Here is a 25,114-nt window from a genome sequence, read left to right on the forward strand (position 1 = left end):
TCTTGGGCTCAACCTCCTTGTGGTGGTTGCACTGAAATCAAAGAAGCCACGACAGTCTATGTCTGGCTCTCATTTTTAAAGTTAGTGCTTATGAGAAGATGAAATGGAATTTATGGAAAGTCCACAAAGAGAGGGAGAAGAGGAAGAACATGTGTTAACTTTACACAAGTAGGATAATCCAGACGATATTTTGAAGGGAGATGAAGCAGCAAAATGCATTTCCCAGACATTGACTCTGCTCTTTCTGTCTATGAGAAACTGTTGGTACCACGATCAGATCGTTTTGTGGGGCAGAGAATCTAATGACCCAGCAGCTGAGCATGTAGCATGCTTATGTACAGGCACTGAGACACGTGCTCTAAATTACTCTATGCCACATAATTTCTGCCCCAGAACAAGCTAATTCTGGGTGGGTTTTTTTGTTGTTGTTGTTGTAAACACCAACAGGTTTTGCTTTCCTTTCCACTTTTGTACTCCTAGTGGGAGGACTCAGATATATGAAGAAAGAAACCTGCTGCATGAAATGACAACAGGTAAGCAATAACATTACCTTTAGTCATTTGTGGCTTGTCTTTTATGAATACGAAAATTTTCCTGCATAGCCTCTAGAAAACATGCCAAGATCCACAGAAGAAGGTCCAATATAGCACATCAGAGATTTTGAAGGAACACAAAGGGCAGGGTAGAAGCAGGGACAGAGACCTCTGGCCACCTTTGTTTCAATTTAGGCACACTGGTCCAGTACGAAAACCCAGTAGCTCCCTAAAACTAGTGCCTGTTGTGAGATGTGGCAATCCCTCTCTGATGCTGAAGTTCACCAGCTTGTCCTGCAGCTTCTGCAAAGTATGTGAGCAGCCCTCAGCACACTGCCTGCGGTGCGTCTGTCCCTGGGCAGCTCCATCCCTCCACACCCAGGGAAAGTAGCCTCTGTTCCTGCAACAGGATGGTGTTCTCCACCGAGGTGGGGCTCAGCCTAAGTAAGGAGCCCTAAACCATGTTTCTTTGTCACATTTGCCTGTGTTTCTCAGGACAATGATGGCTTGTGACCCAAAATCTCAAATGTTCATCATACACGTTTATGAACCTGGCCCCAAAGAGACTTCATGAATGTCATGCAGCACGTGAGTGCCAGAGCCAAGAGTAAAAGTCTAGCTTTTGCTCGTCATGTCCTCTCTTGTCAAGGCTTATTCCTCTCTTACTCATTATTCCTTAGTGCCTTACAGGGCTTCTTATTCCTGCTTCTTCTTCTTGTGCCTTTTTGAAAAAACACATATTTCTCTAAAGTAATTTTTCTCTAATGCATGCAGCAGGTTGCTTGGTAGACTGCGAGGAGCTTACTTTCAAGAGTAGAAACACACCTGCTGGAGATGAAACTAGTTCAGTGTTTCAATCTGGCTGTGTGGACTCTTCTCTGTGAGTAGAGTGCTTCTGGGTCTTGTCTTTTCCTTACAATGTATAACTGGAATTACAATCATAGAGAAAGGGGTACTTCCCTTCCCCCACAGCTTCTCTAAATTGGGTTAATTTCTACCTTTGGCAGCCAGAGCTGAGGCAGAAGTGAAGTAAGGACTGGAGTATCCATAAATTCCCAGACTGTTTTGGGAATAAAACAAGAAATTATCTGTGTATCTCTGGATATACGTATCAGAAGATGGAGAAGAAAACCCAAATATCTTAATTGCCTCTAGAAAAGACTCTTAGTCCAGTCACACCTTGCTCAGATGTCATGACATGGAATAAAAGGCCCTAGGATTTCATGTTGCCCAAAGAGGGAAGTTGTAAGGGGAGTGTTTGCTCATTCACACATTGAAAAATTAATGGACGCTCAATGTTACTCAATGGTAAATTGGGCTTGATTTAATTTTTTTAGGGCTGACCAGACCAATCAGTGGCAGAAGAAATGACATTCGTAAAGGTCAGACACCTCCAAATCACATTTTTTTTTTGTATTACCAGTATTGTAACTAGCTGACATGAAACATTTTTGGAGCTCTCTCTAGGCAGTGAAAACTACTTTTGATTGCCAGCATTCCTGCAGTGGGTTTGGTACTGTCTGCTCACCGAGTGAGCAGTTAGGTTGGCTAAGGAAGAAAGGATTGTCACACTGATAACTGATAACATAACCAATAACCACTGCCTTATGTTTAAGAGCTTTTGCTTCAGCTGAAAACTTTTTTTTCTATTAAAATGTGAAATTTTATAATCCTGAATTCCTTCCAGAACTTGGAAAAAAAACCCACTGCATTAGCTTCTTTTCAAAGTTCCTAGTAGGTTTTCACAATATGAAGCCAGACCCTCAGTTAGCACAAAACATGGCAATTTCTGCGAAGTGGAAACTCAGTTCGTGGTTTTGACTGCATTTGATTAATTCATTCATGAGACATTAAGGTCCTTGCTGAAGAACACAAATCAGAAACTTCAGAAAGAATAGTGAAATTACAATCTCTGTTTTCCTTTTGTGCTGGTCCCATCCTGTTTTCCTTAAGTCAATCAAAAATAATATTTAAAGTGAAAGTATGTGAGGTTTTCCTTTGCAGAAAAATGCAATGAAAGCATAATGCCACTGTAGGTCCTCCATGCCTCTTGCAAGACAGGGAAGTCTCTTTCAGGAAATTGTTTTTTTCTTGTTGGAAGTCTTTTTGCTAAAAAATAAGTTTGCATAACCAAAATTCACAGGAAAAGAAAGGTCAATGGCACTGACAGTTTTAGAACATTTTAGCAAGAAATTCAGAAGCAAAGATCTTGATTCACACTTTCACTTGTAAAGTTGCTGTAGATTTAAACTGTTAACTACATTATTTGAACTTTAAAATACCTGAGTTTATATTCAGTGAAAATATTGATCCAGTATTAAGAGCAAATGTTTCAATTTGGAGGGAATCTTCTGTGTGTGAGCTGACATATTCTCTGAAAAAAATCTAAGACGTATCCTGTAAAATTTCTCTTTAAAACCCTGTGGTTTGCAGATTATTTCTGCTGCAGCTTTTCTTGATCACTGCTTTATATAAACTGACTTGATTCCTAAATAACTTGAATAGACAGGAAGGGGACTGGGGAATACAGATACAATCTTAAAATATTGTTTGTGCTAGTGCTATAAGTAGCTTGGTTCATTTTGACTGATATACTTTTATGCTCTGTTTTGAAATACTTTAATTTGAAGCTTGAACTGTGAAATAACAGGGCCAGAGGAATTTCCCTTCTGGTTTTTACTGCTTCCCAAATTAAGTCATATGGGTAAAGATCTTAAAATCCGGCGCCAGTGTGTGGCTTTACTAATAGTATCTATGTGATCATGTCATTCCTGAGAAAGGCATGTTTCAAATAAAAAGGAAATGTCAACCTTGAGTACTTTTTATTAAATCCCTTTTCTTCTTCTCTTCAAGTTCGGCTTTAGCTGACCACTTCCTTTGTCTGGTTTATTTTTATTAGAAATGAGCAGATTCATTAACTGTGCAACTCGGTGGTCAGGCAGTGACTGGATATGTCCAATAATGGGTAATAGTTGTATTTTTCATTGGGAGACCAATGTTTGCTTTGGAGATGGCCTGGGGAACAGATGTAATCTGAGAGGGCTCTATGTTTACCTCTTGTTTCACTGATACGTTGAGCATGTTTGAAACCAGTGAGAAAGAAAAACAAACATTTCAGAAGAAAGTACCTGCAAGCACTCACTGTTTCCCCAGACTGTGTCCCTGGGCTTCAGCCAGAAACTCCACAAACAGGGCTGCACACACGCATGCACACAAACATATATGTGCACACATACATACGCATGCACATATACAAATATTTATTTCATGATACAGTCATGCCTTCAGCCTGCCTGGTTCCAAGAATGCTTTACAACTGGTCCTATGATCCCTTTTTTTGCTGTGAGGGTGGCTGAGCACTGGCACAGGTTGCCCAGAGAGGCTGTAGAGTCTTCGTGCTTGGGGGTACTCAAAAGCCATCTGGACATGGTCCTGGAGAACCAGCTCAAGGTGGCCCTGCTTGGGCAGGTGAGTTGGACTAGATGACCTCCATAGGTCCCTTGCACCCTCAACCAGTCTGCGATTCTGTGATTTTATTTGATGAACTTCTTGTCAACTGATGAAAGTCACCATCAAGGCTACTGATCAATGTTTGTCTGCTCATCGGAAAGCTTTTTTTGATGTACATAGTTTCATGCAGTGGGATTAATACTTTTTTTCACTCTTGTTTGTACTTTATTTCTCCTCTTTCCAGCAGCTGTCACCTTCTACATGGATATTTATTGGTAGTCAAGGTCATTTGAAGTACTTGCCACATAGGTGACTCAGATAAAATAAAACAATCAGAGGAACATGAACAAAAGTATTCCAATACTATATACAGTGTTGAAATAATGAGATTCTTGTCTCCTCATGTTTCTTTCAGCCTGATTTTCGCTGTCAAAATGACTAAATTTCAGATTGCAGTTTGCATGCAGCCAGTGAGATGCACTAATCTTTGGTAAAGAAGGAGGAAGTGGGTAGGGAACTGACAGCAATTCATATCGCCTATTTCCCAAAGCTGTCTCATTACTCTTTAATTGTTTCTTCTGCCAAGCACTCTTACTGTGGCAGCAGAATAAAACATTCATCCAAGCCTTGCACAGTTGCCAGCATATGTACTCTAGTTCAGTCTTAATTGGTAGAAGTTGCTATGGACTTACACTCTGGGAGGGATTGCCCACTTCTACAGGCTACCGTATGGCCCCCGATGAATAGTCAGTGGTCAGTGTGTTTCTTTCATGTGGTTCTAGCAGGCACTGGTCTTATTAAATATGTCATGCATGCAGAGGGAAGTAGTGACTTGTCACTAGGGCTGTTCAAAGTCTATAGGGTTAGTTTGTGTAATGGCTTGTGAAATGAAACTCTCAAATGTGCTTGCAGTAATTGGTAACAAGCCACATTTTTCAGGAGGTAAACTCTTCACAACAGTATCAGTTTCTACTTCTGCAAGGTAGAGTGGGAGGAAAGGAGAAAGGCCAGATCTAAGGAAAGAACGAATCATCCTCAATTACAGCCAGGTAAAGAAAACCCTGTGAAAGACCATCCTGTCACCGATCCCTCTGTGGCAGTCTGGACATGTTTTCACAATGTCCCTAGGAACAGAGATCTCCAACTGGGCAGGAGATAGCTAAGGGTTTCCTGAGGAAACAGAAGCTGTTGCTGAGTAAACACCCTGTCAGAGTAGTTTGCAGACTTTGGGAATAAAACTAGTGTGTACTGCATTCTGGTGGAGAGTAAGTCGCAAACCTCAGCTTTGAATCTAGTATTCATTTCCAGTGGGATCTGCGTTTGCTACAGGAACTTCCCTCTACCGGATGGTGAAGCAGCTACACCCCTATTATTTTCCAGTGACAAAACCCCTCCTTCCTTGCTGTTTTGTTACATCTAAAAAGCTGAAATTGGGTGAAAAGGGGATACTGTGAGGCCAGCTACTTCTTAGGACTCTTTGCAGGGCTGATGATTAGATTGGCCACTATCCCAGAAACAGCATGGGGATTCAGGCTGGGCCACCAGATGGAGGAGAGAGACAGGAGAAGAAAGTTCGTTCTATAATGGCGACATTATTCTTCTCTCTATAAGAAACAAAATAAAGATATGATGTAGTTATAAACACAGTGCGTTTGTATGACTGCTCCTACCCTTTCTTCCCAGAGCAGGAAAAACAGTTCTCTGCTCAAAAGCAAGGAAGCACAGTTACTCCTGCCAGGTTCAGTGGCATAACCGATGTCAAGTGCCGTAGTTCTCACTAGTTGGATCCACTCTATTGTGTTACAAACTCCAGGGCAGCAGTCCTGAGTAGTCCATTTTCTAGCTAGTAATATTGTATTGATGTCTGTAACATCTAGGTCTTTTGGCTAGAAGCCAGGAGCTGGCAGGTAGAGCTCCCACCTCACTTCAGAGGAGTCTACCTCCCCAGCTGGTGACTCCACTGTTGCCTGCAGTTTTCTCAACAGAAAGAGGGTCTGGACTGGCAATGAAGAAGGAGAGCTGTTTAAAAGAGGAAAGGGAAGCATTCAGAAGAGACAAGGGCCTGCCAGAGGCATGGGTGCTACCAGTCATGTTGTTTTGAGGAAGAGAGCGAGGAAGACCTTGCCTGTACTGGCATAGCTAGCTTTTCTGGTGGAATCTGTCATGCCTGGAAGTCACATTCACCAGTGCTATCATCACAAAGATGATAGTCTTTAAAAAGGTCCTCCAAAGAACTGTTGGTCATCCACATTTTGTCTCAACAGTAGGCTAAGTGGTGTGTGACAGGTATGAGCTCAGGGTTGATACTTTCCAGTAACTCAGATGTGTTTGGGTACATTACAGAGGAGGGCCTTTTCTGGGTCCACGTCATGTCAGCACTGTTACATTGGTTGTTGTCCTTCCCTTTTCTCACTCTGCTGGAAGCTCACGTCCCAGACTCACAGTGTGTTGACACAGATCACTACAAGTGATGGAAGGAGAAGCACTGCTTTGGGTACAATGTAAGTGCTTCTGGGATAAGCTCATTGTTAAAAGTGCCTTTCTGGAGATGCTGCATGTGTGTGCTATATCAGTACCAAGCTCAAGGTGGTGCGCACTGAGCATGCACGCTAAGCACTGTAGAAGTATTTAATGCCTGGCGTTCCAGCCTGGAGTGTCTTCATTAGCTTTAAAAGCAAATCAGCAGAGCAGATATTATCACAGCAGATGATGTGGAAGTGTGGAAGACTTCGGGACCATGTCTGCTAGACTACCAGTGAACAAGCACTTCCTAGACAGTATGACATTACATATATGGTTGTCTTTTCATCCTCTTCTATTGCTGTTGGAATTATTTGAGAAAAGTTTTACAAGAAAGATGTGGTGGATTACTTTCACGTGTCACATGTAGGTAGTCTTTCACGTATTCAGTCTGTGTGACCGCTGCTCTGTTGTATGTTAAAATAACAAAGTACTAATTTTGCAAAATCGCAGTCCTTCCAGTGGACAAAAATTTACTTTGGGAGCAAGCAGACTGTTGAGTAACTCACTCCTCTTCCCATTTCCTTAAAGTAAAAAATGAACATTAAAGGCAATGTTCAGATAAAGATTTTATTCTGAAGCCACCTGAATATTTGATTCCCTCCGTCAACCCTGTTGCATGTGGGATTTCATATGGAGCAGAGTGTAACCTCTTCAGGCTTGCTGGTATCTAGATGCTGTTTGATAATTTTATGGCCTGTCTTTCTCTTCTAAGGAGACTTTCTAGATAAAGAATGTAGAATTGCCTCATGTTGTTGAATATGAAATCATTGTCACGTTTAGGTTTGGAAACAACAGATGAAACAATTTCAGCACAAAAAGGACTGGGATGAGAATCCAGATGATGATTACAATAATTATTATAATGAAATAAATACACAGCATACCACAGTATTAAATAGCAAATGTGCTTCTTTACAGCTAAATTTTTGTCACTTTCAAATTAAAACCAAGGTCAGATTTCTGGTCTGACTTATATCCCATGCGATTTCATTAAATGCAGAATGGTTCCGTGGCATGTAACTTGGCACTGAAGTTAGTTTTCTGTATGTGGTTTTATGGTTCAGGTGCAAAATACTGCTCTGGATTGCGTGTATCTAAAGGTTATTATACCTTGGACTGTACTTCTTTTCTTTGTTTCAAAGTTTAGCAGATCAGCTAAACTGTTAATTTTCTCAATTCCCCTCTGTTCCTTCCCCTTAATTCTTCCTTTATTGAAAACAGGTTCATTAAAAAAAATACTGATTGTTAGCCCAGAATGAGGACTAAGGTCAGTTGGCAATTTTAGAAAATTAAATCAGACAAATGAATCATATTTGCAAATTGGCTACTCAAGCGTACATGGATATTTGACCATCTTTTTTTTTTTTTAATGTGCAGATCAGTACTAAGAATATAATAGCTGCCATTCATGCAATGACAGTAGGAAGGCAAGAGAAAGGAAATTCTTTTCTTTTTTCTTTCATTCTCTATGCAAAACACAGTGGCAAAAATATTTTAAGTAAAATGATTAAATGTTCTGGCTCTGCAGTTATCCTACAATTAGGAACTGTTACTTTTCAATAAATTTCTTAGGTGCTTAACAATACACATCTAGCATTAAATTCTTACAGATGAGACTGTTTTGTCCAAAAGCGTCATCATTGCACTTCATGCACACATAGAATCAAGTAATGCCAGACTTGTAATGTGTCTCGAAGTAACAGTGATTATATTATTCATTACTAATTAAGATTGTTCTTGTCTCTGATGCTTGAAGTCAGGAGAACCTTCAAAGGCTCTTACTGTGCTAACAATGATTCTGTATTTGTTCTCTTGTATTTTTCTGCAAGGTTGCTGACATATTGCTAATAAAGATGTACACCTTGTACATCTCTTGTGGTATGTGGAAACTTATCAGTCAGTTTTGAGATGTACAGTTAAAATAATAAAGCATTTGCCTATTTTCATTTAGTTTTTAAATATCAGATGACCTCAACCAGCATTCTGGGCTAACAATCTGCCAAATACAATTTTAAACTTACCTAAACACTTTTCTGAATAAATTTTTATAGGGGCTGTATGCAGTATTAGCACCTAATGGGCTTTAAAATTCAGGCTGAGGGAAAAAGCTGAATAGGTGAACACAGATTGTGACCCTGCTGTTGCGCTGGAGTCCTCAAAAGCAGTACAGCAAGACTGAAGAAATAACTGCAAAAAATGGTTAACCACTTGGCCATTTAATTATTTCAGTGCTGCTTTCCAGGATTTGGCCCCTCTCTGGTTGAAGTCTTTGGGAGTGTTGTTTGGTTTTCACTGGGAGAAGAGCTGGAAGATGAAGTGGAGCTTTTGGTTAAGCAGCCTTTTTTGGCCTGTGTACACTACACAGCAGACTGACTTGTAAGTTGATATGCAGAAGGAAGGAAAGTCTGGAGGCCCAAGAAGGTCCTTAAATAGATGGCCTCATTGAGACCACCTCAAGTTTTCTAACTAGCTGCAAATACTAGAAAATCCCCTTTCTCATGGGATTTCCAGTGCTTTGGGTTTCTTGTTAAATTGAAAATGTTGAGTGCTTGCCCTCTCTGTGCCCATCATTCTGTTTTCTATCTGCATCTAAGGAAGAGATGAGGCATTTAAAAGGAAGCAAGAAAACAATGCGAGTAGTACCTATGAAGTCTGGTTTCCAGTGCCTTTGTGTTTGATATTTGGTTTATGCTGGCTCTACTAAGGTATAATTTTTGTTTGAAGCTTTTCCTACAGCCGGGCTGTTCGTGACACCAGCTTTGCTCTGTTTGGCTCACCTTTAAGCGATCACACCTTTAAGCCTTCTGCTAAATATGGATGAAATGGGCCAACACCTGAGAATAAAGACGGTGTGATCCCATTAACTCCATTTCCTTAAGAAGCCAGGATTAACTGGTATGACTTTTTAATAACTGTAATTAGTATACATATATATATATGTATTATGTACATATATTCTCTCACAAGAGAATGAAGTAAGTGAGGTTGACCCTGCTTTGAGCAGGAGGTTGGATTCAGTCCCCTCTGACCTGAACTGACCTATGATCCTATGGTCTAACGGCTCATTTCTATCCCTACTTCCTGCTGCTCTAACATTCTTCCTATGCAGAGGGATGTGAACTGGTGAAACAACAGAATATTTGACAGCATGAGCTGAAATGCCTCTCCGAGATGTGAAAATATCTCTTTATCTCATGTATTTGGAAGTTATTCTCACAGTAATAGTAATGCTTCCTTGTCACTTAATTGTAATTGTCTTTCCACCAGAACTACCTTCTGTGGATGACACCTATCACCTACCTGCCATCAGCTCATTGTTTATATGACTTATATTAAGAAAATTGCATTTCTGATTATGTTAATGACAACAAACCTGGACTTTGAGATATGATGGGTAATACAGCGAGGGAAGAGCTAAGCAGAAAAAGTAGGAAATTCAGTCACTAGCAAGATTTTTTTTTTTTTTTTTTTTCATTTGACTGAGTTCATGCTGAAGTCCATGTGTTTGTATTAGCCCTGTTGGGACATAGTTCAGCACATTATTTATATAAAGTTACTTCAGTGGCTGATTGTTATTAATTACCATCCTGAGTTCTTTGCAAGTCAAGCTGGACGCCAAATGAAATTTGGTTTCCAAAGTAATTAGGAGTTAATGTTGCAATGTGTATTGCCTGTTATGTTGTATTCTTGCAATAACGTTGAAAAAAAGTTGTTCATTTGCTTGAAAACCCCCAAACCTTTCTCTAAAAAGTAAAAAATATTTTAAAACTTATTAGAAAAGAAACGCCTTCCTCAACCCTATATCTGCTTGACTAGATGAAAAGAGTAATACCAAAGAATCAAAATGGCATTCCCATTATTCTGCTACTTTATTGGTTTAAGAGACCTCACCAGAAGTAGAACACAAGTTCAAACAGAACTTACACTGTATTAGGAAATTTAGGCCAAAGAATAACCATCTACACACCCATAGCATAGATTCCTTTAAAACTATTTTAAAGAGATGTTCTTTGGTTCACCACTGATCTGAAAATTTGGTTTCATGTTTTCAAACTGTGACTGCTTAATTTCTTTTTTTTTAGCCAGCATCTTTCAATCCTGTTTCTATGTGCAAGGAAAATTGATGAATTGACAAAAAGGTGATGCTTTTTTGGCTATCTAAATAATTAGAAAGGGAATAACTGCCTAACAACAGATTTTCATGTTTTTAAGATTTCTGAAATCTTATGTTTTTTCCAGAGTTTAATTTGTTTGGTTGGTTGATTGGTTCCTTGTTTGTTGGGGTTTGGTTTGGTTTGGTTTGGTTTGGTTTTTAATTAAGAACTGTAGCCTTGGTTGTGGACTGTACGCTAGGGTAAAGAGTTTTCCTGGGAAGGACAAAAATTGTGATGTAGAGTATGTTTTGATCAAGACAGCAGGTTTTCCAAAATTATTCTGTTACGTTTCTGCATGCACTCAGCCACAAGGCCATCATATATTTTCTGTGCATATTCATGGCTTAATCAAACATTTCACTTCCCACTAGAAGGTACAGGAATTTCTGCTCTTCTCTTTGTTGTGTTTTTATAAATGCTGCCAGAAATGGTAGCTGGCAATGAAATTTCAATGTTTGTAACTGCTGGTATTGCTTTTTTACATGTCTGGCTATGACTTTGCAATTGAGTGCTGGGTCAAAGGTTGAAGAAAAAATGCGGTGACCTTCTGGCCTTTCCTTACTTATTTCCTGTAAGAGAGCAACCTTTCGGCCAGCTGTGAGTCTCTTCAGAAATTTTGTGGTGATATGATATCTGAAATTCAAATATCACAGTCTTTAGATGAGAAAATTTTGAGGTGGCAAGTCTGCTTAGACCTTCAGAAGAGATCACATGGTTAAGATCTTACTTCCTCTAAACATGTACTGTTCATCAACTGTCACAGTTCTTAGTTTCCCAATGTGTAAGGCAACTTGCACACATTGCTTAGAAAATATAATGCCTTGCTTAAGGGCAGAAAGCATAGACCTTTGCAGAAATACAAGCTATCATGTGCTAATCCCTTATGATAAAAACATACTCACAGAGACTGTGAGGACTTCTCACGCACACGTGAATATCATTGGCTTCACAGGACGCAGCACTTGAGATTTGCTGCCAAATCTTCAAGAAGTGGAACCTGATTTTCTGTTGTTTTCTTTCACTCTTGAGATCTTTTTTCAGCTACCTGAAGCCAACAGCTCTCTGTAGGTCCTGTTCCAGACTGGTTTCCCTGTACCCATTGCTAATAATGTGGTGGCTCTTGAGGTTAGGTCGATTGGCAATACAGGCAACACAATGAGGGCCCTGACAGCCATTTAACATGTAATCTATTCCTCACACTACAGGGCTCTGAGCTATGCACACCAGGAGAGCTTATTCCTGGTGTCCCTGTTGTGTTATTTACCTCTGCTCTGAGCAGTTAAGTCCACCATAGCCATTTAGTAAATTATCAGTTTTCTTATTGGCCCTAAATTGCGCCTAATTAAAAATCTGACCTCCACAAAATAGTCCTCTTCCTAAAGAGACAGAACATAAACAGGAAAAATCAGCTAATTGCTGCAAAAACTGCTTTTGTGGCACTGTAATTGGACCTCAGTGAAATGAATGAACCCACTGGGGATTCCCTAATGAATGTTTAACTGCAAACAGTAGTCGGGCACTTAAGCAGCTAGGCTGATGGTCCCTAATGAAATCAAATAAAATCAAATAAAAGAATCTGGCACTTTACTAACCAGATTTCTTGGCACTGGGACATAAAAATAGTATAATTCTAGATAAATATAAAGAAAAGTTACTAATAAACCAGTGAAAACTTAGCCACTCTTGCTTGAATTCTTTCTTTTTCTACTGAAAAAAACCCCTTCAGAAAACTCTACATACTGTGTTGAATCTTTCTAAAGAGAGCTTTCTTTTCTTTTCCTCTTTTCCTAAAAGCACTAAGACCTTTTCTGTTTCCTGTTAATCACATTCTCTGACTTTATTTTGCAATAGGCTAGCTGTGGAACTGCACGATGTAGGCAATTAAGATCCTTTTCATTTTTCTGAACTTTAACATGGAGCCAAATTCTGATGACCTTAGTAATTTGAACTGTGCTTTGTCTCCAGATATCTGTTCAATGCAATGAGTAAAATTCTGGCCTTAATTTGAAAAGCAAGTCATTAAACCCAACTGGTTTAGGAGTTCAAGATTGTATTAATGCACAGAGCAAGCTTAAGGAACCAGGGACATGGCACCATCACATAACTTTGTTGATGATGATGATGATGATGATGATGATTATAATTTAGTGTTTGGTTGCAATTGATGAGACCTTGTAAATTATTTAGAGTGTGGGTTACATAGGTTACCAACTTTCAAAAAAGGCCTTAAGTGATTTTGTTTAAATTACTATTAAAAATACTTCATGATATTCCACTATTGGTTTGTAGCATTGATGACATGAAAACACGGCAAGCTGCATTTTCATTAGTATCTCACACCTTTTAAGCCTTTGCTTAAACTTAGTGAGGTTATGTGGTATTTTGAAAGTGTTGTGATTTAACCAAGTGAGAGTTGGAGAAAATTCAATTTAATCATGCACCGCCAATTTTATTTAAATAAAGTGTTACTTATCATTGTGTCTAACATTCAAATACATGTAGTTTGTTTACATTTTATAAATAAAAAGTCTGTTGCAATATATTTTCAGAATTATGAGTTAGAATATCTGCTGGCTGTTTCTTGATGTGTATGATAAATGGACATTCAAACTTCTTATTAACAACAAGTAGCGTTACAATTACTTACCATTGCCAGTGAAAATATTTTTCATGAGTAATTAACAGAAGTGAAGTGAAGTTTTCAGTAAGATTTAGTTTCTAAACTGCACAGTTAAAGCATACTATACCTCCATTCTTATGTATTAGAGGTAACTTAATAGACTTATAATGCTGAAAACTGTGAAATATAAAAGCATGAATATATATTTCTGTATATATATGGCAGAGGGGGAGGTTTGAATAACAGCTTTGCACACTGAATGATGAGTCATGGTATGGAAGGGAACCAATGGTTAATATGATGGTAGCAGTTACTAAGTAGCTATTACTAATCTGAACAATTAATCTGAACTGATTATATGTTTCTAGGAGTAATCATTGCAACTGAAGAGTGAGAACAAAGCTGATTTCAGCTAGAGAGAGATCTAGACTTCTTTGGTGGAACAAAAACCAGTGCTGTGGATGGACAAAGTAGTTCAGAATGTAAAAAAATGGAAACGTTATTAATGTTCTTGTTAAAATTCCTCCATTCAGGCATGGCGTATGAGAGTGCAGAAGTGGCTACAGACATGATCAAGTAAGGTTTGGTGGTGAGGTAGTCAAGAATTTTTTCAGATGCTGATAAGGAGGAGAAAAGGGATTGAGTATTGGTAGCACCATTCATTACCACCAATCGTCCTCTGTTTGTTACCTGTTCTGGTTAGCAAATTGCACAGCCTCATCTAAATTTGCCCTGCAGATCCAAAAAGGCTCCATTCCACTTGCAATGGTGAACCTGGAGACTAAAAAAAAAATCTGTCCCTTAATGATCTCTGAGTGAAGTAATAGTTGCCAACCCCGGTTGTAAAAGCATCAAGTACTCACACTTTCAGAAAGTAGTCAAGAAGATGTTTTAAAATAAATCAAAGATCACCAACTGTTACCCATTTAAGATTAATTGAAATATAAAAATGAGTGGTTAATGCAGCTTAAAGTAGGAGTATTCTTAACAAATTAAGACAGGAAACCATAGGGATATATATTTCATGATGGGCAGCTATGAAATAAATCCCTCATTCTTCAAGGAGAGGGTCTCTTTTGAAGGCTGCAAAAACTGAGAAGTGCTATGTTGGAGCCTGCATTGAAGAAAATTCGTAGTTCTTGTAGATGAAATGCACCCACAGCGTTGGCTAATTTGCAATGTAAATACTTTTGAGTGTTTGGAAGGGATGGTGGGGAAAAAGAATATGTCTGCATCTACATCTGAGATTCTTGTTCAGTATGCTGGTGCTGAGCTCACAGGACACCATACTTGAGCTTCATACATTGGCACAACTGTTTGGTCCTTTACAGTCGTATGCAGGTTGACTGCATTGGAGCCAAGCATAGAAGAACAGAAGAACATTCAACATTGATAGTTTCCTCACAAATTCCAGCTCTTTGCAACCGTTGCAAGAACAAATGGCATTGTCTTTCTACATCTGGTTTTCAGTTGCCAGATCACGCTTCTTACAAGATGCACAGTTTAGTAGTATTATTGTTATCAGCATCATACAGCATTGCACAGTACCATGTTTCTCCAAATAGCTTCTTGCACATTTGTGTCTTAAGTGTAGAGACTTTAAATTTTTTTCTGATATTTTATGAAAGATACTGGGGAGCACTTGCTAGCTTTACAATTTTCTTCCAATACCTGTATCATTGAGTACACAGATACTAGAGCAATACCTGACCCATTGCTTTTAGTTATGCTTTGAGAGTCATGCTCATGAATAGATAGTTGAGTGCTTTTTCACTGAAAATGAAACATCTTCAGCTCCTTTTTCCTGAGCACAGCTTTCTAGAGGTATTCTTGTTATTAGAGAAAAGTTGGGGGATATTAACCGGCAAAACTTATTTCATTTCCTTTGAGGATAGACAGCAAAGTTTCATAGGTGGTAACAAAATTAGTGGCATTATGTGATGAGAGACTCCTTTAGGTCACTTACTATAGTAATCAATGGTATAGGATAATGACAGTGTAAATACATGCATATTCAGATGTTCTCACCGTATCAATGCCCAGTTCAGGATGGAGATCTACCAGGTAATTAATTGTGCAGAGTCACCAGAACATCCCCAGCAGAGCTGTGTTTAGTCCACATGCCATCACAGAATCTGACTTAATCTATGAATCTGGAACTTCAGTGTTAAAAGCTAAACATTTTCGATATCCAAAGATAAAAATGTAAAAAATAAATATTGATAACTCTGTAAGAACATTTTTAGAAAGATAAAACTTTAAATGACTACTGAAGGTGTCCTAGCCAGATTAAGCTTTTTTTTTTTTTTTCTAATGTATCATGAAGACATACAAGTTCATATGGATAATACAAAATTAATTATTTGGTTCAGGGTTCAAGATGAAAAATTTTGAGCGTATGTCCTTCGTGTACTACACTGCTTCCAGATATCTCTCTATATCCCTAACCTTTTCCAATGCATTGCCATTTGCCCAACTTTCTAGTCCAATTCTTACAGTAATAAGTCATTCTTCATACATAAATGAAAACTTTTTTTTTTTTTGAGAGGAAATTATAAAAATATTTTAATGCATCTCCAATTGTAATTTTGTTCATTTAATCCTGTGTCAAAGGAAGAATTGGTCCACGCTTGCTAGCCACTGCAGAACCAATGGCCCACTGAGGGCATCAGAGTGGGTCTTGCACAGAGCTGCCACCCACCCTGCCATGGCCAAGGCCCCTGCAAGGCAGTGGCAGCTCTGCAGGACTCGGTCTCCTTAAGAATATTGTGTTGCTTATAAACAAAGCAGAAGGCATTCTCTCCCTGCAAAGTAAGTTTAATTTAATTGAGACTGGCAGCTGCTATTTTTGTAGCTATTTATGATTGATACAGGGTGAAATTTCCGAATTTTCTACAAACACAGGCAGTGAAAAAAGGTGAAATTTATTCTTGTGTGTAAATTAATGAATCAGATATGAATGTGCGTGTAACCAAAAACCACCTTTTTTGTGCATACAAACGCTAATGCTACTTACCTAGGAGAAAAAAAGATTACTTCTTCAGTTGATAATCCATTTTTCCTTCTCCTCTCCTGCTTCTCCATTTTTTCAGATAATGGCAATTTTTTCAAGCCTTTTGCCAATTTTATGACTGGTAAGTATTTTTTCCATGTGTTTTTAAAAGAAAAGGATTTGCATTAGTCACGTGCAAGCAGGCAAAGAACTGGCTTGGAAATTCAAGCCTACTGGTGAAGCACATCAGGCACAGAAGTTTTCCTGTCAGAATTCATGGCTTTTCATTTGTCTTTGATTTCTGAAACAGTTTAGACCCATGTGCTGTTTTTATACCAAATGTTTTTTGTGCATCATCATAGCCACTTTGTGTGCTCCATTCCTTCACTCTGCTTGTCAGGAAAAGGGATCTTTTTTTGAAGATCAACTGGTAAAGGTCAGTGCTAGCTCTCTCCAGAATTACCTCTGCATAAGAAAATACCTTTTTCTAAACCATGATGTGTTACTACTCTGGCCCTGTGCCTGCCCCCGAGAAAGTCCACACCAAAACTACTGCTTATGCCAGTGGAAGCAGTATCAGTCTTTATATGGAAAGTATTTTACATAGGCAGAAATAGGAGAGAGAATTGTTTTCCTACTACTGGAAAATAAGAGAAACGTACTGTAAGGGTAGTCTGTCTCCTTTTTTCAGCATGTACAACAGTAGTCCCCATTTTTTAACCTCAAATTCTTCTGCATTTGTAACCAAGCCAAAATATTTCATCGTCTCCAGCTCCAGTTAGGGAAAAAGGACTGATATTTTTTCCTTAAAGGTCCTTAATGTGTATAAAGACAAATGTTAGAAATAAAATTTTAAAAAATCATCTCACACCAGTCGGAGTAATTTAGCCTTCTTATATTCAGCATTTTTATATATAAATGCATGTAGATATATATATAGATATAGTTGTCTGGAGTGTGAACCAGCTGCTAGTCTGACATCTGGTACGTGGGTACCTTTTGCCTGGACTGTGACCCTCTGGGCTGGGTGATGCTTGCAGGTACCCATGTGTGACCTGTTTACTGGGAAAGCTGGGCATTAGGGCCCTGTGCACAGACCATGTGAAACATCTTCGGGAAAATATGGATTTAGAGGGAAGGGAATCTCAAACCGATATGTTTTCAGGGGAATGGAAGGAGGAATGTATGTGCGGGGTAATGCCAAGATCAGTGTGTTTGATATAGACTGTGGGGTAAGTCATGAATTGAGCCCTGCTGTTCAGGCACCTTGCAGTATTTGTCACCACCTTCTCGCACCCTCGGGGCTGGTGGCATTCAACCTTGGAGGCTTAAGCATGGCTCTGTTGCTCGCACATTTGCTGTTGTCAACCCTGATCATGAGCAGAAGGGAAAAGTCATTTTTACCACTGATACGTTCCTTGTTTCATTGACTGAAATGATGCATTTCTGAGGCAGTCCTTTATTATAATTCCAGCCGTGAATCACTGCCCTAGATTTCCCCTAGCAGAACTGAGATCAGAGTCCCTACCACCCAATGTGTCACTATCAGAATGCTGAAAATCAATCAATGATTACAATTTGTGATTATTTGCGTATCTACAGGAGTAGTATGTATTGATTCCCAATCTCTACATTGCCCTTTATGCTGGCAGCCATATAATGAAGAAAAACAATAAGGAAAAAAAAAAAAGGAGATAAAATAAAACAATTCTTGTATAGTCTATGTTGTTCTAACTGAATTAAAGTAGTGGTGAGCACGTTGAACTCCAGCCTTACCGATTTTGTATTAATTTTGTATAGTATCAGGAAATAGAGATAAATGTAAAATATAAAATAATTATGCATTAATACATGATCTGCAAATTAAAAAAAAAAAAAAAACAAAAACCCAAAATACCCAAGTTTCTTCTTCTGATGCCATAGCAAGTGTGATGTGAGTGACTTTTTCAAGGAAGAAGGAAAGCTACAAACAATCTGGGGCAACTACAAAAGGGAGCTGAACAGCATATGCACACAAACAACAAAGGAAGAAAATATATTTTTTTCTTCTTCATTTTAGGCTTCTGGGATTAATAAGCAAAGGGGAACTTCAGTGCTAAATTTTTTTATGTTAAAAGGCTCATTTGCAAAAAGACAAAGTAAATGCAAGAAAAATAATTTATGCAGTGAACTGCTAATCCAGCTGTTTTGCTTCTGGGCTTAATTGGATTTACCTAGAATTGATATTTGGTGTCAGCATGTGTTATATCATCAGCACAAGCAATAGTTACAAAACATAAAGAATCCTATCTAAGGCAAAATATTAATTTATTTGACTCACACTTATTGTAATCACTTTTTATTCACGTATGTTACTACTTAGTATTTCCGCTTGATACCATCTCATATATAAGATCCAGTCTTAGTTATTCTATCTTAATATCTGAAGCAGTTCAGCAACGTAGAAGACTCACAGCTGAATAAAATGGGCTAGGAAATGGTTATTCATCTCTTATTCTGCCTTCCAGGCAGCTGCGCTGGCTATAAAAAGGTGTGCATTACCTAATGGCAGGTGGATGACATCTGAATTCTCGAGTAAGACATATACTGTAGTGTACAGTACCTTCAGCAATGAGAACTTTACTGGTTCAGTCTGGAAATGCGGAGTTATCCTCAGCAACTGAGCGAGATTTGTCAGCTGAGAAACCTCACTTACATATAAATGCAAACCTGAATCCGTCCAGCAAAGCAGGGAAATGGTACTCTTTCTGCAGTACAGGGGAAATAGGGTGTGGGAAGGATGTATTTCATTAAAGGCATGCATCACAGACCCATCAGAATGGCCAAAAAATGTTCCGACTGCATTAGCTGATAAGTATGGTATTTTTCTCCTTGGTGGGATAATAGTGATCCATGATTCATTATATATGAGTATTCAACAGATATTTAGATGCTCTCTCCTGACCTGCAAGGTTTTGGTGATCTATTCACTTCACCTCATTTGTGGTGATTGGTTTCCTCAGTAATAGTTTGTTCTGGCTGTCTGCTCTGCTGACAGAAAATCTTGAAAAAAACAAATAATTAATGCGGCAAGTGATGAATAGTGCACCATGAATAGTGCGTGTTCCTGTTCCTGAACGGATATCCCTATTTGCCGGTGAGTGCAATGGGATCCGTTCCCCCTTCTCCCCCCATCAATATTATTTAAACAAATTATCACAGGTGACCTTCCATTTCAGGGTGGTGAGTGAGGATGTGGCCTCTGCACCTTCATGGCAATATATGGTGGGCATATGGTCCACACCCCTCAGCACAGGGGTTGATTTTACCTCAGTGGAGAATAACAAAGGAGGTGATTATGGCTGAGTGTTCACAAGCAGAGTCTTGGCTGCATTCAACCATTTGCGCTTATGAACCCATCCATGAACGTGAACTGATGCTACATCTCAGCAAAGGAGACCACTGCCTCACTCCCCATCCTCTTCTAGTTATTGCAGCCTGTGCTGTCTGCCTGTTTGCTGTCACTTCAGCATGCAGAGGATGGGAAAACAACTGGAGACTCTGACTCGGCATGGCCTTCAGTCCAAGGGCCACAAAGCCCCAGGGCTCGTGGCTCTTCCCCAGAGCATGCTCAGAGACTGGCAGCTCTGCCCTCCTCCCTTGCGCCGCGGCCGTAGCCCTGCACGCCGGCGTTGCCTCCACGCTGGGATGCAGTGAGAAAACTGTTCCTTTAGCGACGTGCAACAAACTGGGCCTCTTCCAAGCCTCCTCAAGAAATGCTTACTGCAACGCAGGCAACGTTATCTGAGCCGACGTTGTTTAGATGAGTTTGAATTAAATGCAAACAATATAATTCCAAAAGCAGTAAGAGGTTATTGTCACACGATTTTGTTGTGAGCTGGCAAATAGGAAAACCCAGAAGGCCCATCTTTTAGAATTTCTATCACCAAAAGCCAAACAAGTAGAGCTGCCACTCCTTATTAAGCACTATAGGTAGATCTGGCTGCCTCACCAGCTGTGCAATGAAGGAAGCATTTAGATGCTGGCTGCGGCTGCTGCTAATAGACCTTTGGCCACTGTTCCCCCTCTTAAGAAAAGGGGCAGGTTATGTGTTTGGGAGTTGGAAGTCAAACAGGGGAGGATGAATTTCTTAAAACAACCCTTGCCTCTGGGCATTCTCCAGAAGCGTCTCATCTTTGACCTCTGCAGAGGTTTCTCTAGGAGGTAAATTTTAACTTCATTTAGAGTCTTATTTTGCTTATAATGCAATTCATTGTTAATGCAGCTCCACTGATTTCAACATCTTCCTGTTGAATGACCTGCAGAGGGGAGAGGTGTTTAGTAACTTGGTCCGTTGATGCCTATGCTCAAGGGGTGATTATTCTGTCACGGCTTGCTAGGCAAGTGCCACCCTCCGAAGTCAATATGGTGTATAAAGATGAGAAACACTTGCAAAAGTGACTGACTGGAGGGAGTCAAAGTGGGAGAGGCAATAGTTTTCCTGTAGGTAGCTTTACTCATTGTTAGGATAATAAAGATTTACTGGCAGTGAGCTCTTTGGATAGAATAAGAGAATGTTAAAGCGAGTATTTTGCTAGGTACCTTGCTGCTGTTTGTCAGGGAGCATAGGGCTGATTTTATTTTCATTCCATCGATGTACTTCTCTCTGATATGGCTGATCCCCATGAATGAGTGCCGAACTGGCCCCATCTTTCAGAGCAGGCATGAATGAGGGTTATTCCTACCGCACCTTTCCTGCCATGGGAAGTACCTCTGCTGGTGATATTTCACTATTGGGAGCTGGTGGCAAGGGAAGGCTGTGGTAAGGGAGGGACAATTTTGGAAAACAGACCTGAGCAGCAGTGTCTAGAAGAAGCATCTTTCAGAAATCCTACATACTATTTTTCTCCTGTCTTTACATCCCAGCCTCTAGATACAAGATAGCTTTGGAGATCCAGATTTTTATTAGCCCTAGAATTACTGCTGTTTATGCTTATGCCTACCTTAATGATTAAATATGTCAATCACAATTTAAGTAAGCAAAATTTCCCCTTTTTTTCATCTGCATCTAGTACTCTAGTGAGCACGATAAAGACATTTCTGGATCTTTGCGGTACCATTTCTTCCTGAAGATCTGAACAGCTTCCAACTTGTTGGGGTTTGGTTTTTTTTTTTTTAAATGGTTATTATTTGTTATAGGTGACAAATACTTCTAATACTTCTGTCTCTTAAAAGTTATCATATTTCTGTCTGCTTGTATTACCAACAGGTGCAGCTCCTGCCTTATCATTAGCAGAAATGCTAAGGAAGAAGGAGCAATGTGTGCGTGTACAATGTTTTTGAAGCATCAAATGCCTGAATTTTTAGGGATCATAGAGCTAAAATGAGATAATTGTAATTAGTTGCTTATTATTTGGCCATTTTGAGAATGCAGGAAGTAGTATGGTTGGGGATATGTAAATGGAGAATGACGTGAAGAATTTGTACTAAGAAATTTAGGAAACCAGTGCAAACAAAAACAGGCCAACTCAACCCACCAAAGTGAATACATCCCCCCAACAGAACACAGGAAAGCCTTGATTGAACGTTGCAGTAGATTACCAGTGCTGCTTATACATCCAAGAAATAGTTGTGGTAGAAGCTAGTGCCAACTTAATGTTATAGCCAAAGCTATGATTTATATTCCTGTTTATTGCCGAAAAAACCTGCTTCATTTACTGAACCAACCACGCTGAGGTAATCAGCCCTGTGGTTTTCCTTGACGTCGCCGTAGACGGCAATATCAACTGAAACTCCATAGATGGCAGCATTTCACAAAGAACTCGAACTACTCCTTTCCTTCCTTCCTTTCACCTTCTCAATTTTTTTTTCTTCCACTTTTCTTCCTCTCCTCTTTCTCTTTTCTTCTACTTTCTTTTTTCTTCTTTTTTTTTCTATTTTCCTCTCCTTTCTTCTTTCTTTAACTTCTTTACCTTCCCTTCCATTTCCTTCCCAAATAAGTTCCCTAATCTGTTGACAAGATTCCTGTTGGTTTTTTTACAGGAACTAAATAAATACTTTTGGTATTTTGGAAACCCCTGAACTATATCAGAGTGGTTAGAAAATGTTTATACTATGGAAAATGTATCAAATGGACATTTATAGCATTTAAGACATTACCTCAGATTGGTGCGGACTGGACTCTGAGAGCATTACCCATTTTCAAAGTATTTTGTCAGATCCTAGTGTAATGGGCCTAGACTTCAAGAGAACAATTTTGTATGCTTGTACGTTGGGGGGGGGGGGGGCGGGGTGTGGTTTGTTTTGTGTTTTGGTTTGGGTTTTTTGTTTTGATTTGTTTTGTTGTTGTTTTTTTTTTCAAATAGAGCAAGTGCCAGGGTAGAGAGTATCTCAAAATAGAGTAGAAAAATATCAAAAGGACTCCACTAAATTGATCCAAGTGAATTATTCCAAGTTCTGTAATATTTCTACTTTATTAATATATCATAAAAGACCTGTATTGCTTCACTACAAAAATCATAAAATTCTGGTTACCTGTGAGAATGCCCTTTCATTCTGCAAAAATTTGTTCTGAGGGAGTTGTAACTTTTCCCCAAAATTAACTTTTAGATTGAAGTATATCTTCTTATTCTTGGTAATTTTGCATTTCTTTGAATCTGAAAAGAGACCAATGACTCTATTTTTTGAGTTACACACACTTGAAGAAGATGATATTTAAGAAGTAAAAATATTGTTGAGTCATAATTGAATATTTGACTTATAAACTGAACCATTTTATCACATTAGTTCTCCAAGAGAGCAGCATGTCTTGATCAGATGAGAAAACTAGCTGAGAAACAAAATGTAGAAATGTAGAAAATAGAATATGTGCAGCTGGTGTAAAATATATATTTCCTTGGTGACATAAGCATTTGACAAATGCAACTATTCAGTTGTTTTTACAGAGGATTTCAGCTTATATGAACAAATGTTTCAGTGTCTGGCTATTTGCCCACAATCCAGTTGGGTTTGGAGTCTGCCTGGTTGTGTTTATACTAATCCCTGTAGATTCTACTGAATTCTTCAAACCATAGGAATTCAATCTAAGCATGTCAGACAAATGTGGCCATCTTTCCATTCAGTCTTGGCTTCTCAGTGTAATATTTTGCATCTTCTGTTGGCAAAAACCATGAGAAATTTGGGTGGAGTATTAAATATGTGTGAAGTGGTTCCTTCTGAAGTAGCTGGATATTTCTGAGTTTGTTTAATCTGAAAAAGCACCATGTAACTGGGAAGACTTTTTTGATCAGCAAGAACTTAGACATTTTCCATGTAATTCTTCCCTAAAAATTTGTTATCATTGTATTTTTGAGTGTTGACATAGCTGTCTCTCTTGCCACCCATAGTAAATTATTCAAACTATACTGCAGAATTCTCAGAAGATCTCTGAGAATAGCTGTGGTTAGGACACTCATTGGGAAGGTTGCAGACCACAGGTAAAATCTCTTATTGTCTATTTTAGACATTTAAACTAGATATTTCATATACTCAAGTATGTGGGAGTTTGGTGACTAATAACCAGTTTATTAGATTTTTTGATGTGTGTGCGTGTCTCTTGTCTAATAACCTATTTTGGACATGCAAAACCTTTGTAATAAAAGTGCTGGATTTGACTAAATAATTAGTTACCAGCTATATGCAGAACGTGTGGGTTTGAATCCTAGTTCTGCCACAAATTTCTCATGTAACCTCAGGCAAGACAGTTTATCTGCCTAAAAATTAGGCATCTAATCTCAGCTAGTCATCTAGGCTCCCTCTATAGTCAATGGTGAGAGATAGGCACCTCCAGAAGGCAGCTCATAAGTCCTATTTTAGACCCCTATCTTTGAAGAAGATGAATCACCCCCTGCAGGTGCCTGTCTCTGCAGCCATTGATACTGAGGGAGCCTGGATGTCTAGTCTAAACTAGTTGCTTAACCATTAAGTAGCTAAATAAAGGTAAAAAGCATTTCACTATGGATATTTTTTGTGCTTCATTTGCCTGTATGCACTGCGAAGAATTTAGCCCATATGTGAGGGATGATAATACAGACACATATGGGCAAGATGGTTGTGGGTGGTTTGCAAAAATTGATTTGTCAACATCACAAGCTTTTCAGTCTCAACATGTAGGAACCAACTGGATAATTTGGTCTTCAGATATCAAAGTATATCCCATGTTTGCAACGAGAGGCACTCTCACTTTCTGTTAACCCTACAGATAAAGAAAAAGAGGAGAATGAAACATAGGTGTGTATTTTATCTAAAATGTTCTTGTTGGCTGTGAATGTGTTTAAAGAAATCAGTTACCTAGACAGATTCCATCTCTTTGGACAAGATGTTAAATGGCACTAAATGTGAGTACCAGCATTTGTGTTCAACTCCTTTCTGCAAACAAAACAATCCTGAATCATTTAATTATGCTTCTCCAAGAAGCATAAGAGTGTAAAAAAAATAAAAATAAAGGAAGGTCTATGATGATCTAAGAAGTTTCATAGTTATATAAAACTGTGGTTTTATATTTATAACCATCTATCTCATGAGGCTTTACTCCTCTTCTCTCTATTAGTCAGTACTTTTAGACTCCTGTATGTCAGCCAATGACTACAATGGTATAGCTGCCCAACAGCAGCTATAATCTGATTATAAACCAAATGTTTTCTGTTTAATTCCTTAACCCTCATTAAGGGGGAAAAAAAAAAGGGAGGGAAAAAAAAAAAGACATTTGACAGTGGAGTGAATATGTGAAGACTGACCTGATACTTTGAATTTGATCTGATCTCACAGACCAGTACCTGACTGGACCCCCAATATTCTGAATAGCAGTTTGAAGTGTCCTGCACTG

The 25,114-nt window shown here is 38.9% G+C and overlaps 1 long non-coding RNA gene across 1 annotated transcript in view; it reads left to right on the forward strand.

Moving 5' to 3' along the window:
• The first annotated feature begins 1,352 nt into the window (after window positions 1-1,352).
• The window catches only part of LOC142600758 (uncharacterized), a 129,889-nt gene continuing 106,127 nt past the window's right edge, over window positions 1,353-25,114 (forward strand). The window contains exon 1 of the long non-coding RNA XR_012834320.1: window positions 1,353-1,413. This is a non-coding gene — a long non-coding RNA (uncharacterized LOC142600758). The remainder of the gene's footprint in view (window positions 1,414-25,114) is intronic.

The sequence above is a fragment of the Balearica regulorum genome, chromosome 2 (assembly GCF_011004875.1).
Source record: "Balearica regulorum gibbericeps isolate bBalReg1 chromosome 2, bBalReg1.pri, whole genome shotgun sequence".
Lineage (NCBI taxonomy): Eukaryota > Metazoa > Chordata > Aves > Gruiformes > Gruidae > Balearica > Balearica regulorum.